The 13462-nt window shown below is 37.3% G+C and overlaps 1 protein-coding gene across 1 annotated transcript in view; it reads left to right on the top strand.

Annotated features, from left to right (window-relative positions):
• The window catches only part of LOC103178646 (protein diaphanous homolog 3-like), a 154132-nt gene that overhangs the window by 57741 nt on the left and 82929 nt on the right, over positions 1-13462 (top strand). The window lies entirely within an intron of this gene.

The following is a 13462-nucleotide window of genomic DNA, read 5'->3' as shown; positions in this document are numbered from 1 at the left end:
CCATATGTGGATTGATAAGTGTTACTTTGTTGGATTATGTTACCACGAGTTTTAGGGTAATCATGTTTCATTGAAACTTAGTTTTCAAGTAGATTTAAAAAGACTCCAGTGTTTATACTAAAAAAACTACCTTATGGAACAAGGTATACAATATCTACTGTTATTTTTTAATTCAGTGCTTTGTTTTTAACAAACTACTGTCCATGGATATTTATTATGGTACTTAGTATAAAATCTTATGAGCTTCTCTGAGTATATGCTCTATGAAGATATTCTTATGAACTACTCTTGAGTATGCATCCCACAATTTAGACTTCTTTCATTGTCACTATTTGTTTGTAACCTATTTCTGCATTCCATTGCTTAATTAAAGATACGATAAAGCCTTTAGAACTGTTTATATTCCTACAACCCTAATAAGGGCCCACAGATCGTATTCCAATTAATATAATAATCTTAAGAGTCTTCCTTCTGAATTAAGAATGTTTTTAAAACAACTTACTGTATTTATCAGCTTTCCTTAATTTTCTTAAAGATTTAAATTAGATTTTTCAAGTAAGTATTTTAAGTAGGATAAGTGAGTTTATCGGGGAATTTGGCACCGAGGAGTGTCCTGTAATTTCTTTACTGTCAATTTCTAAGAATTTATTTTGATAGTTACTTACTTATCTTTCAATAAAAGCTAGAATGATTCCTTGAATTCAGCGAATCCTGGATGTCATTGAATACTGTTGTGCACCCTGCTCTTTGCTGAGTTAGCTGATCTCAGTGGGCCACACGGGCTACATCTGGACTATATCCCTAGGTTAGGGCTAATCAACCTGAGGTTCCATTCCTGATGTCTATTAAGAGACTAGAACAAAAATCTGTTCATGACTCGCAAGCAAGAGGACCCAGGTTTGATTTCTGGGTGGGGTGAAACCTTAGGTAAGTTTCCAAACTCCCCACGCTTCTTTTTACTTAGCAGTGAATTGGCAGATTGCTTTCCGGGGGTAATATTTTAAAAAAATCACTCAATCCACGAATGTTTGTAGGGCGCTATTGTGTGAATCAGCTGCTGTGTTTTGCCAATAAAATAGTCAATTCACTTCACAATATCTTTTGTGAAGCGCTTTGAGACATCTCAACAATGTGATCAAATGCAAGGTTTATTAATATTATAATAATATTGGTGGTATTGTGCCGTAGTCGGGGATGTTCGAAGGAGCGTATCAAGAGTTTACACCCAAGCTAGGGGGTTGAATACAAGAGTGGTGGGGACCAGGGGGAGTATGGATGGGAGTGGAATGATGCCCAAATATGCAGTCAAGGAGGATGTCTTGAGATGTACCTCTTGGGAAAGGCAGCTTGATATAATAAAACTACTGAAATATTATAGTTAGAAAATATAGTAGAGAGCCTGTCTTCTGCTCTACTTTACCTCCTACTGTGGGGTCTCAAACAATGAAGTGCAATGCTATGTCAACAAAATCAAGTATAATTTATACGATTGTATTCCCTGCTTGTTAATCAATTTACTTATCCATGGTCAGAAGGATGTATAATTGTTGTGAATTTTTTGACTGTTTGATGGCATGCACTTATGTGGTTTGCTAACACTGCGAATTATGGGTAATTGTACCAACAACACCCATCAGATGCTGAATGGAGAATGCAGAAATATCCACACAGCAGTACCCTGGGGAATGTGAAGACTGGCACATTCATTGGTAAATATTGTCATTGATAAATCCAGCATTCAAGTGTGGATGGAATGCTGGCTTAATGTATCTGTTGCAAATTTGTGTCGTAGTGTCAACAAGTTCAAGATGAAAGGCTGCTTCATCACTTTCTGTGGAATAGGATTTATATTAATTTGCCATTCCAAAAACAGGAATAAAGATTGATGATCCATTTGAACAAGATTGATTAAGACTGATGTAAATTTCTAAATTTAGTAACTAAAGTAGCAGTTAATGGATGAGTTGCATCTCAAAGTAATGTGTGTGATAATTCTGCTTGTTTTCCAATATCCATTGTTGTATCAGAACAGGTGAGATCATTTCCAATTTCATGCAGTCAATAAGAAGTCATTGGAACAATTTATTTTTCTCATTTTGGCGGTTGTGTTATTTGTGTTAGTTTAAGATTAGTTTTAAAATATTGTGTCTTAATTTGCAAAGTCAACCTAGTTCAAGCGCATTGAAACCTTGAGTGTAATCTTTACAAAGTTGTTGCTGATAAAGATCTGTAACAAATCACTTCACTCTGTTGAAATCAAACTTAATGTTATTTTCCCAGTTTGAGTTGGTATTTCACACATTGAAAATGTTTATTACACATGTGCAAAGTGTGCCTTTCACACATACTCCAGGCCTGTCATGAGAATAATTGGAGACAAGATTTTGTTCAATATAATCCACAGGAATATGTGCAACAAAGTTTTATTGTATCTTTCTTGCTAGAAAAATGACTTTATAGCATAGAATAATGCATAACTGGGATTTCACACTTATACTATGCTTGACATTGATGGGTCCTTTCATAGTAGCATAATTCAGCCATGTACTGTTACCAGATAATACACAGTTTTGTTCAAGATGATGTTGGATAATATTGGCAAACTTCTTTTGAAGCTAATTTTTTGCTTGAAATTCCTTGAGCAAAACTTTAAATATGAATTGCCAAGCTTTACATCAAAGGTGATCAGCTTTGTTTATCAGCTAAATGAAACGTTTGAGATAAAAAGCGCAAAATTGAAAAGGTGACTTTCAGCACCGTTGCGATAAGAAGCTGTGTGATTTTTTTACTCCTCCCCTCTGTGCATTAAAATTATTTGTCTTAATGTATAATCGCTTTCATTGTTTTCTTGGCGTTTGCTTATTTGGCTGCACTCTTTTGCTTTATATAGGGATTTGAGCTCATATCTAGGCTGACATTCCCGTGCAGTGCTGAGCAAATACTGGATTGTGTGAGGTATAATGTTACTCCCCACACTCCTACTACACACTGAATGCTTTGAAATGCTCATCCATTTTTTGGCACCTCTCACCTTTAATGCACTCCTCGCTGGTCTCCAGTTCCACCATCCACAAAGTTCACTTGATTCAAAACATGTTAGCTTGTACTGTCACCTGTACCAAGCTCTGCATGCCTGTTATCTGAATCTCACCAGGCTCCACTTTCTTCCTATCTCTGAACAGATCGATTTCAAGGTCCTCATCCACACATGCATGTACATCCCTTCACACCCCAGCACCCTGACCTATCTCTCTGACCTATCTGTTCATACTCCCTCCTCTGCTGCCCCACACCCCCACCCCTCGCCTCCGCTCAGCTTATATAGGCCTGCTGGTCCCTACCCCCTCCACACCACCAGCAGCAGTTGAGCCTGCAGTCTATATACCTCCAACTTCGATACCGTACGTCTATACCTGTGCCTCCTCTCCACACCTATAAAACTCCACTTTAAAACTTAACTCTTTGACTGTTATGGTCATCTTCCGCTCCCCCTTCTGCAGGTATAAAATTGATTATTATCTTACAATAATGGGCTTTAAACTGTTAATTTTGATAATGTAGCAATGTATTTGTAGCTGTTTCTATCAGCATGTCTAGTCATTATTTTACCAATCCGATGTACAAAGAACACTTGGTCAAATTGATTCCAATTTATGGAATTTGCTTCCGATTCGCTTTCATTATGTCCAGGCTCGACTATGCCCTGCTTGCCTGGCTTCCCAACGCTTCACTTTGCAAGCTATAGATTATTCAGAACTTGGAAGCTCATTTCCTTTCCCGTTTGGTGAGTCAATCACTCCATCCTTATCTGGATTCACTGGCTCCTCAATTCTGTAGCCCCAATGCCTCACCCCCTCCCTTGAGTCCTTTGAGCCCCATTTCAGAACCTTTCTCTTTGACCCGGCCTTCGGTCTTCCTCCCACCTCCAAACACCTAGCTTGGGTGCAAACCCTTCACTTGGGGCGTCCTTCTGACGTGAAAGGCACTATATAAATGTATTCGTTGTTTTGAGTCTGATTTTAAAAGTACAATGTAGATTGAAATGTGAATTGACAGGCTATGATATTTATTTACTTAAATTTAAGAATGTTTTCAAAAGTCCTGGGAAGCTCAAGTTTGAGAGCTTTTCAAAGTCCTTTCTTCATGCACAAGTGCCTATTTCTTCCCCTCTTCCATACATGACAAAACATTAACATGGCTGACTTGAGTAAATAATGAATTAAGAGTTTGAAAAACAACTACTCCATATCTTTGTTGTGACAAATACCATTTTGTTAGGATTTATTTTTCTTAATTGAAAAGATAAATCTTTGACATAACTCATTTCATTTAGTATTGGAAATTGCAGCCTCACATTGGAAAATTTTTAGTTTTTGTCAAACCAATTGGCCTGATCTCTAATCAAGAGAAATAATTTTGAAAGAAATGTGTTTCGACTGGTTTTGGTTGGTGTACTGCACAATTTGGTTTATTTACTTTAAGAATTGATGCGGTACATCCAGCCATTCATAACAAATGCTCCCGATGCAGTTTTATTGCTACTCTGCTGAGTAAACGTATCTGCAGCCTGAAAAATACAACAGTATAATTTGGAAGTAAAAAAAACTATTGTGAGATTGCAGAACAATTTGACAATTTTTGCTCTTGCGTCTTGCAGTTTGTATCTATTTTGATTCAATAATTTTCTGATAAGTGAATTGCCTCAACAAGCAGATTTTTGAAAGCAAGAATAATAATCCTTTCGTGCCTTTCAAATCAGGAGAATGTTCCAAAGTGTTTCACAGGATATATTGTAAAATGAAGTGACATTGGAGTATCATTTCAGAGGGATTATAAGAGTGCTAGAAGTAATAACTGAGTCAGGCTAATGTACCACCAATAACTGCAAAGATGGAATTGGTATTCATTTAAATACACAATCACTGCACTTTACAGTAAAGCATGTGAAAATCTTTGAAATGACTTGACAAAGCGATAAGGAACTATGTAAAATACAGAGATTCTTATTTAATCTGTACCAATAGTAAAATATAGTACCGCATGTTTCAGTTGGTAGCACTGATTTGAGTCACATGATTCTGGTTTTAAACCCCACATGGGGGGATTGTGAACTCACAGTCAGGACTGAGCTGGTCCTGCTTGCAATATCAGGTCCTTCAGATAAGATGTTAAACTGAGGTATTGCATGTCTATTCAAGAAAATTGGCTGCAATGTTATGCAATCACTGTAGTCCCGTGAAGCACTTTTTGAGACATTTTGACAACATGATGAGGCACTATATCAAGAATTATTATTACCACAGGTTTATATGTGATTTAGATATATGTGAAAATATTGAATTTTTATGTGGCATACACCTTAAGAATCATATTTATTATTTGAGGAAGGTGAAGCTTCTTGGAAAATAAATTGTGAAGAAAACTGGAAGAATAAAATAGTGGAGACAAATCTTAAGTACATAATTCCAGCACCGTGCTTTGGACTGAATGTTTCATCGTAATTAATGCTACTGTATGTTCCATCAATTTGTCCTGAGCACTGTAAAGCAAACAAAATGTCATTTCAAATTATAGTTGACAATATATATTGTATAGTTAATTATAACATATCTTCTTAATAACTGCATATGACCTTGCATTTAAATTATAACAGATTTCCTGAATTATTTTGGTACTGATCACTAATACCATGAATAATACTTTGTTTAGCTTCCTTTTCATATCCTTACTCGTAATGTTCCTTTACCAAAACAACCAGCAGTAGTTGAAATACAAATCCTTAAGTTGCTTACCTCAGTTGAGAACAAGATAGCTGGACAACTAATGCTCTAATTGTGTTTAATTGTGCTTTGCTGAATGGGTTGATGCCATTTTTTATGACGCATTGAAGTGCAGAATAATAACTCGACATGGAAAAAGGTGTAGAACTGATATAGCAAGTCTGAAAAGAATATTCTGGGGCCTCTTTTACAAGCTCTAGTTTATTTGCATACTAAAAAGCTGATAAAAGTAAGGTTAATTCACTTGAAGTTAGTGCTACGTCATGCTTGTTTTATGTAAGTTTTGCTAAGTTCTATGTTTTGTTTTCTCACTGTTGACAGATTTTTAAATGGATTATAAATTGTGATTGCCTGTTATGAACCTTGATGAACAACTTTGTATTTCCTTAGTGAGGGAACAACTTGCATTTATATAGCGGTCATCACACAGTTTAGCATCTCAGAGCATTAGTAAGACTAATAGTAAGAGGGTAAGAAATCTTCCAGTGTTAGTTTGTGCAATCCTTAGTATTTGAACAACTTTACATATGTATTTTCAAATAATTGGAATGTTTGCCTTAAAAACAAAAACACGTTTTTGGAAAAGGCTCTGTACCAAAGTACATTGTTATGCATTCGTCAATTTTATGGTTTACTCAAATATACTAGCTTTGTATCAAAAATGTTGCACAATGTTTTTTATGTGATTCTTGCACTTATGAACATTTTTAGTGTTAACTTGTTAAACACAGAGCACCGTTACAGCAACTTTTTATATTTAATTTTATTCTTCGATTTCAAGTGAATAAAATATTACTTATTACTAGATCTCCCTATTTCAGAACTTCCTGTTTGTGATTTATTCCTCCCTCAAATTGATAATATGATATGCCCAGTACATGGCTCCTGTTATCCTGTTTTTCCAAGGATATTCTTCCCAGGCTGCATATACGTGGAGAAAGTATTTCTGCCCCAGAAATTTCTGACCTGACAATAACATGATGTATAATCCCAAATGACGTGCTTGAAGGAATTTGTACAGAATGTTCAACACATATGATAAGGAATCATCATTATGTTGGGTTTTCTCTAGTACTTGTGTCCCTGGGATTCCGAATGGTGAAAAGAGTCAGAGTAAAAAAATTCAGAAAGAAAACGACAACTCAGAGAAAAACGTCAGAGAGATAAATATCGATAATGGGTTCTGTACAATACGTTCAACAGTTTAATCAGATCACTGCTCGATCTTAAATCAAGTGAGTAAAACCTGGGTAGCAACCTCTCCTGATATAAAATCCAAATGGACTGAACAGCTCTATAGAATGGCCACAGCATTTACTTTCCTTCCATTTGCATGCTGCAGTTCTATCATAGTCTTTCACGTCAGGACATCTCAATGTGCTTAAGTATAGTTTCCTTATTTTAATCCCCTCTGTTTGTGAGATGTTCTCCTGATGTGAATGGTGCTATGTCAAATACAAAAAAAGTTTATTATTACAATTCACAAAATGTATTATTACAGATATTCTGAAACCCTTTGAGATGTCTCGAAAACGTGATAAGATGCTATATCAAATGCAACGATTATTAATATTAACTCCAACTTATTAAGTGCAGGAATTTTATTGATGATATTTGAATCCAAGTCCAAAAAACACAGATTCCATGTTTTGCCATTTTTCTGAAGTTCTGCACCTTTTTAGATTATGTTTTTATTATTGTATTTTCACTTATCATTTACTAATTGGCAGCAAGTCATAACCCATTTGAGTTCTGTGTTGAAAGTGTGCTAAATTAATGGGAGCGGGGCTATTATTACGTACATCTATACTTTTTGTTTCAAATCTTCTCTGAGGTATTTGAGCTTTCAAATGTATGATATTTCTGTTATGTGAGCAAGCTGTCAATTGTTCCAGTATTTTGTATTGAAAGTAACTACCAGTTGTAATGATCTCCGAAATAACTAACAAGAAAATACTAGGTCCTTGAATCATACTCAGTTATCTTTTACAGAGAAGATTACAACAAATGCTTTTTCGACAGTGAATTATCTTCCCAGTAGACCAGTTTGTTGTATTTTCTATCAGCAATATATAATTATGAATCTTTCACTTTTCTTTGTCATATTTATCATACTCGGTCTGGTAGATCTATTTTTTTCAAAAACGAAGTAGGTTTCCAATCTCGCATTATTTCAGTTGTTAATAATTCTGCTCTTCAATGGGCAATAACCAATACTTATTTCTCATTAATTATACTGGGTACAGATGTTTTGATTTACAGAAATGTGAATTTGTTTTGTAAAAGTACCAAACATACTTGCCATTACCCTGATACCCTAAAATATTTTACAAACATATCAAGAAAAAAAGGTTAGTCAAAGGTAGGGTGGGGCCAATTAAGGACCAAGGGGGAAATCTTATTGTGGAGGCAGAGGGCATGGCTGATGTACTGAATGAGTACTTTGCATCTGTCTTCACAAAAGAAGTGGAAGCACCAAATGCCGCAATATCGGAGGAGAGGGTAGAGGAAATGGATAGGATAAGTATAAACAGAGGGTAAGTACTGAAAAGGTTGACTGCACTGAAGGTAGATAAGTCGCCTGGTACGGACGGGCTGCAGCCAAGGTTACTATGGGAGGCACAGGTACAGATAGCGGAGGCTTTGGCTACAATTTTTCAATCTTCGTTGGACACAGGGGTGGTGCCAGAGGCCTGGAGAGTGGCCAATGTGACTCCCCTGTACAAAAGGGGACAGAAGGACAAACCTGGGAACTACAGGCCAGTCAGCCTAACATCAGTAGTGGGGAAACTCCTGGAGACTATAATTCAGGACAGAATAAATATTCACTTAGAAGAATATGGGTTAATTAGGGACAGCCAGCACGGATTTGTAAAAGGCAAATCTTGTCCAACAAATCTAATAGAATTTTTCGATGAGGTAATGGAGAGGCTGGATAAAGGTAGTGAAGTTGATGTAGTTTATGTGGACTTTCAAAAGGCATTTGACGAAGTGCCACATGAAAGACTTGTAAGAAAGATAGAAGTCCATGGTATAAAAGGGACAGTGGCAGCATGGATCCAGAACTGGCTGGGAGACAGAAAGCAGAGAGTTGTGGTGAACGACTGCTTTTCTGACTGGAGGGAAGTGTACAGTGGCGTGCCCAGGGATCGGTATTAGGATCACTGCTCTTTTTAATATACATAAATGATTTGGACTTGGGTATAGCAAGTACCATTTCCAAGTTTGCGGACGACACAAAGTTAGATAGGGTGGTAAACAGTGAGAGGAATAGTAGCCAACTGCAGGAAGACATAGACAGAATGGTAAAATGGGCAGACACATGGCAGATGAAATTCACTGTGGAGAAATGGAGTTAATGCATTTTGGAAGAAAGAATGAGGGGAGGCAATACAGGCTGGTAATACAATCTTAATGAGGGTAAAAGAACAGAGAGACCTGGGGGTGCAGGTAAATGAATCCTTGAAGGTGGCAGGACAGGTAGATAAGGCTGTAAAAAGCCCATATGGGATAATAGGCTTTATAAATAGGGCCATAGAGTACAAGAGTCAGGAAATTATGACTAACCTATATAAAACACTGGTTAGGCCTCAGTTAGAATATTGAGCCCAGTTCTGGGCACCACATTATAGGAAGGATGTTAAGGATTTGGAAACTGCAGAGGAGATTTACAAGGATGGTACCAGGAATGAGGGACCTTGATTGTGAGGAAAGGCTAGAGAGGCTGGGATTATTCTCATAGGAGCAGAGAAGGTTACGAGGAGACCTTATAGAGGTTTTCAAAATCATGAGGGGATTTGATAGGTTAGAAAGGGAAAAACTGTTTCCACTGGTGGGTGGTCGGTGACTCGAGGTCACAGATTTAAAATAGTTTCTAAAAGAAGCAGAGGGGAGGTGAGAAGAATTTTTTTCACGCAGCGTGTTGTTCGAATCTGGAACGCATTGCCTGAAAGGGTGGTGGAGGCCGATTCGATAACTACTTTTAAAAACGCGGTGGACGGGTATTTGAGGAGGACGGGTTTGCAGGGTTATGGGGAAAGGGCTGGGGAGTGGGATTGACATTACATTGCTCTTTTCAAAGAGCCGGCACAGACTCGATGGGCCGAATGGCCTCTTTTTGTGCTGTACGATTCTATGATGATACCAAGCGGACTTGTTCCATTGCAGTAATTACATGAAGAATATTATGAAAGAAATCTGTAGGTAACCTGTGGCATTGAATGATTTAAGAGTAGCCTCAAATGGGCAGGTGAATCCTGGAATTTCGTTCTCATTCAAGAGACTCATTCTTACATGCTGCTTTGAAAAAAAACTGGAGATTACAATGAGCAAAATTAATATGGATAAACTTTACCCCTGAATTTAATATGTACAAATTTTATGCATAAAATGTAGCTGCTTTTACAGAAATGGAAAGAAAAGATGATAAAACTCGAACATTTGCATGTAATTCTATTTGAGTAGTTTTTAATGAATCGGATAGGGAGTGCGGATCCACCTGTGTTTGACTCCTGTGGTTTTTCACTTGGATAATTGATAATTCTCTGCTACCTATGGAGGAAGAATTTAAATCAACAAAATGTACTGTTGATGTGGGGCACTGTTTTGGATTGCAGAAACCTGAGTTTCACCCATTCCAGCTGCCTAACTTCACCATTCAACTTTGTACTTAAAATGGTTTACAGTTTGCGAGTTATGTGACCAGTTTTTGAAGATGGTTCTAGATTCAGGCAAGCTAGGATGCATTGTTAAAGCTTTTCTTTCTCCTAATGCTTATTCCTTGGTTTAAGTTTTGCAAGTCTTGACTTTACTGTTTTTCGTTTCACTATCCTTTTTGACCTGTATTTTGTAATGAATTCATTTATTAGTATATTTGATGACTCCTGTTGCCTAAGTACTGTCCATGTCCAACCTCCCTTTCCTCTCCAAGGTACTGGAACTAGCATTGCTTCCCAGCTTCAATCTTTCCCACATGAACCACTCCAATGTGGATTCCATGCTGCTGACAGTACAGAGACTGCCCTGGTCAAAGTCATAAATGATATGCTCTATCTGTGACCAGCACTCTGTGCCGCCGTGTCCTTCTTCATATCTCTGCCACCTTCGACACTTGACCATTCTATTCTCCACTGCTTTTCCTCTCAACTCCACATTCCCCCAGCACTGCATTGGTGTACAAAACCAAACATATGCTTACCTGCAGAAACCTTTCAGATATTGTATCATCCTAGTAAACCTACACTGTACTCTTTCCATCACCACATGTACCCTTGTTGTGGGGAGTTGTTATTGGAGCTAAGTCAAAATCGCGAGAGTTGTTAAACAGGGTGCCTTACTGGACTTTCCCACTTGTTTCTTCCAAACATCGATAAGCTTTATTCACAGGCCGCTCCTCCACCTTCAGCTTGCGTGCAAACCTTAGACAGTCTGCCACTTAGGATGCCCTCCTGACTTGAAAAGAACTAAATAAATGTAAATTTGTATAGCAGTTAAATTTGGAGAGACCAAATTGATGGGAACTGAAATCAGAGGAGGCAGCAAATATAACACAAAGAAAGCTTGATAGGGTATGCATATTGACTCATTAGGTCACTGTTGATATATTCAACAAAGAAGAACGAGTTGACACTGACTTTATGACCTGGAATTTGGCCATTTTGGCATGAAAAGCAGGGTGGTGTAAGGGTTGTGAGCGAACTGACCACACACATTTACAGCCAATGGGATCCAAATTGCAACCAACAAGGTTATTTTTTACCTTAGTATTCTTTCTCTCTCCAGCTTTCTCTCTCGCCCCCACCAACATGGGGATCATGGGATTATTACATTTGTGAACCGGCAAATGGGGCCTCAAGTTAATGCCTCAACCTGAAAGACAGCAACTAAAAATGTATCTTTCACTCTGCAGTCAGCCTAGTCTTGGACCCACAACTTTCTGACCCAGTGTAGAAACTGCAATCAGTTGAGCAAAACTAACTTATTTGCAAGCAGATGTACAGTGTTGACAGTTTTTTGTCCCTTTTGGTAACTATCACAATATGAAGTCTATGTAGAATTGCTTTTGAGAGCATGTCATTCTCGGCTGTTGGCTTTAAATTCTCTGCAGTCCCTACAACACTGACAGTTAGAGTGGCCCAGCAATGAGAGATGTAGTCTCATACAGAGTGAAATTCACCAGCAGCAGGTGGTGCAAAGGTCTATTGTCATCACTGATTTAACTCACTATATCAGAAATTATGATGATCAAGGTTGTTGGAGAAAATAACTACTTTAAGCACAAGAAAATAGTAGAGGATAACATTGTTATAATGTAATCATATGGGTCCAATTGTTCACAAGCTGCATTATAAGCAAAATCACAAGGCTGGCTTCAAGCTTGTCAGGTCACAGCTGATATCAATTCCTGCACTCTGGATACGTGGGCTAGCGCAAGAAACATCGCTGACATTACTTTCTGTATTTTGTGCTGTGCTCAAGCTTAGGAATGGATTATTCCTGACCTGACCTGCACGGTCAGCTTCCTGCATGTGACTTTTGGGGTATTTCCTGCAGATGTACAGCACACATAGGGAGCGACACCAGTGGCCTGGATGACCTGATGTCAGGTATTTTATAATACAGGAATTTGGCTATTGATTACTGGAAGCCATGATTAGGATGGGTACACAGCACACCAACATTATAATCAAAGCAGCACTGTATATCCCCATTTTCTGTAAATTTCTATTTATCAGAGACGATATAACATCATTTCCCTTTTTGCTTGAAATTTTAAGATTTCTGGACAGGTGGGATTAAACGTTAATCGGGGAACTCCAATTTTAGGGCAGATTAAGTACTGAGGTAGAACTTTCTTGAAACATTACTTTCTGGCTATTATTGTTCCAGATTTTGTTTGCTGAAATACACAGAAATTGTCAAACAGTAGAAATAGGTCTAGCATGAATAAATATTTAAATTAAATTTTGTATTTGAAACTAATTTTATTTTAAATGATAAGTTTTTGTTTCTCTGCTGCTTACACCCAAGTCTGTCAATCATGTTGTCAATCACACTGTACAGCAGGGAACTATAAAATCCCTTTTTTTGAAAACATTTTTGGACCTTGGGATGGTTAATTGGGTAGCTCCATGGGTGTCTGACACCTGTGGAAACCCATCACCATGCTAAAGAGTAAACGTCCTTCATTGAAACTTATGTGCATATCAATTTGGTTCACATTTATAATTAAAAAGTAAGCACAAATATTGTAATTTTAATTGCAACAGTTCCAAACGGTATTAACAAAAAACATGATGAGCAGTATCCCAAACCAAGTCATTGTGTATCTGACTTATCTCCCCTTATTATGCATTGATCAGAAGATGAATATCAGAAAAAAGTGGAATTTCATTTTTTGTTTGAATTATTGGTGTATTTTCAATGCTTCTTTAAATATTCTGATGTTAAAAATCTATTTTTTTTATCTATCTCACGAGAATACGATTGACATGAGGAAAGTTTCTGAAAGATTCAAGACCATTTCAGTTCAGAAACCCAATTCAAAGAGGACTTTGTTGACAGGGTGTCCTTTGTTGGCTTCTTTCAAATTGTATGAGTAAAAAATACTGAAGGTTCACTGTATTTAAATATAATTGGCACTTATAATAAATGTTTGCTGAAATTTGTATAAATATTGTACT

Source organism: Callorhinchus milii, unplaced genomic scaffold (assembly GCF_018977255.1).
Source record: "Callorhinchus milii isolate IMCB2004 unplaced genomic scaffold, IMCB_Cmil_1.0 Scaffold4, whole genome shotgun sequence".
In the NCBI taxonomy this organism is placed as follows: domain Eukaryota; kingdom Metazoa; phylum Chordata; class Chondrichthyes; order Chimaeriformes; family Callorhinchidae; genus Callorhinchus; species Callorhinchus milii.
The sequence above is the reverse complement of the archived record's forward strand: the minus strand, read 5'-3'. Positions and strand labels throughout refer to the sequence as shown.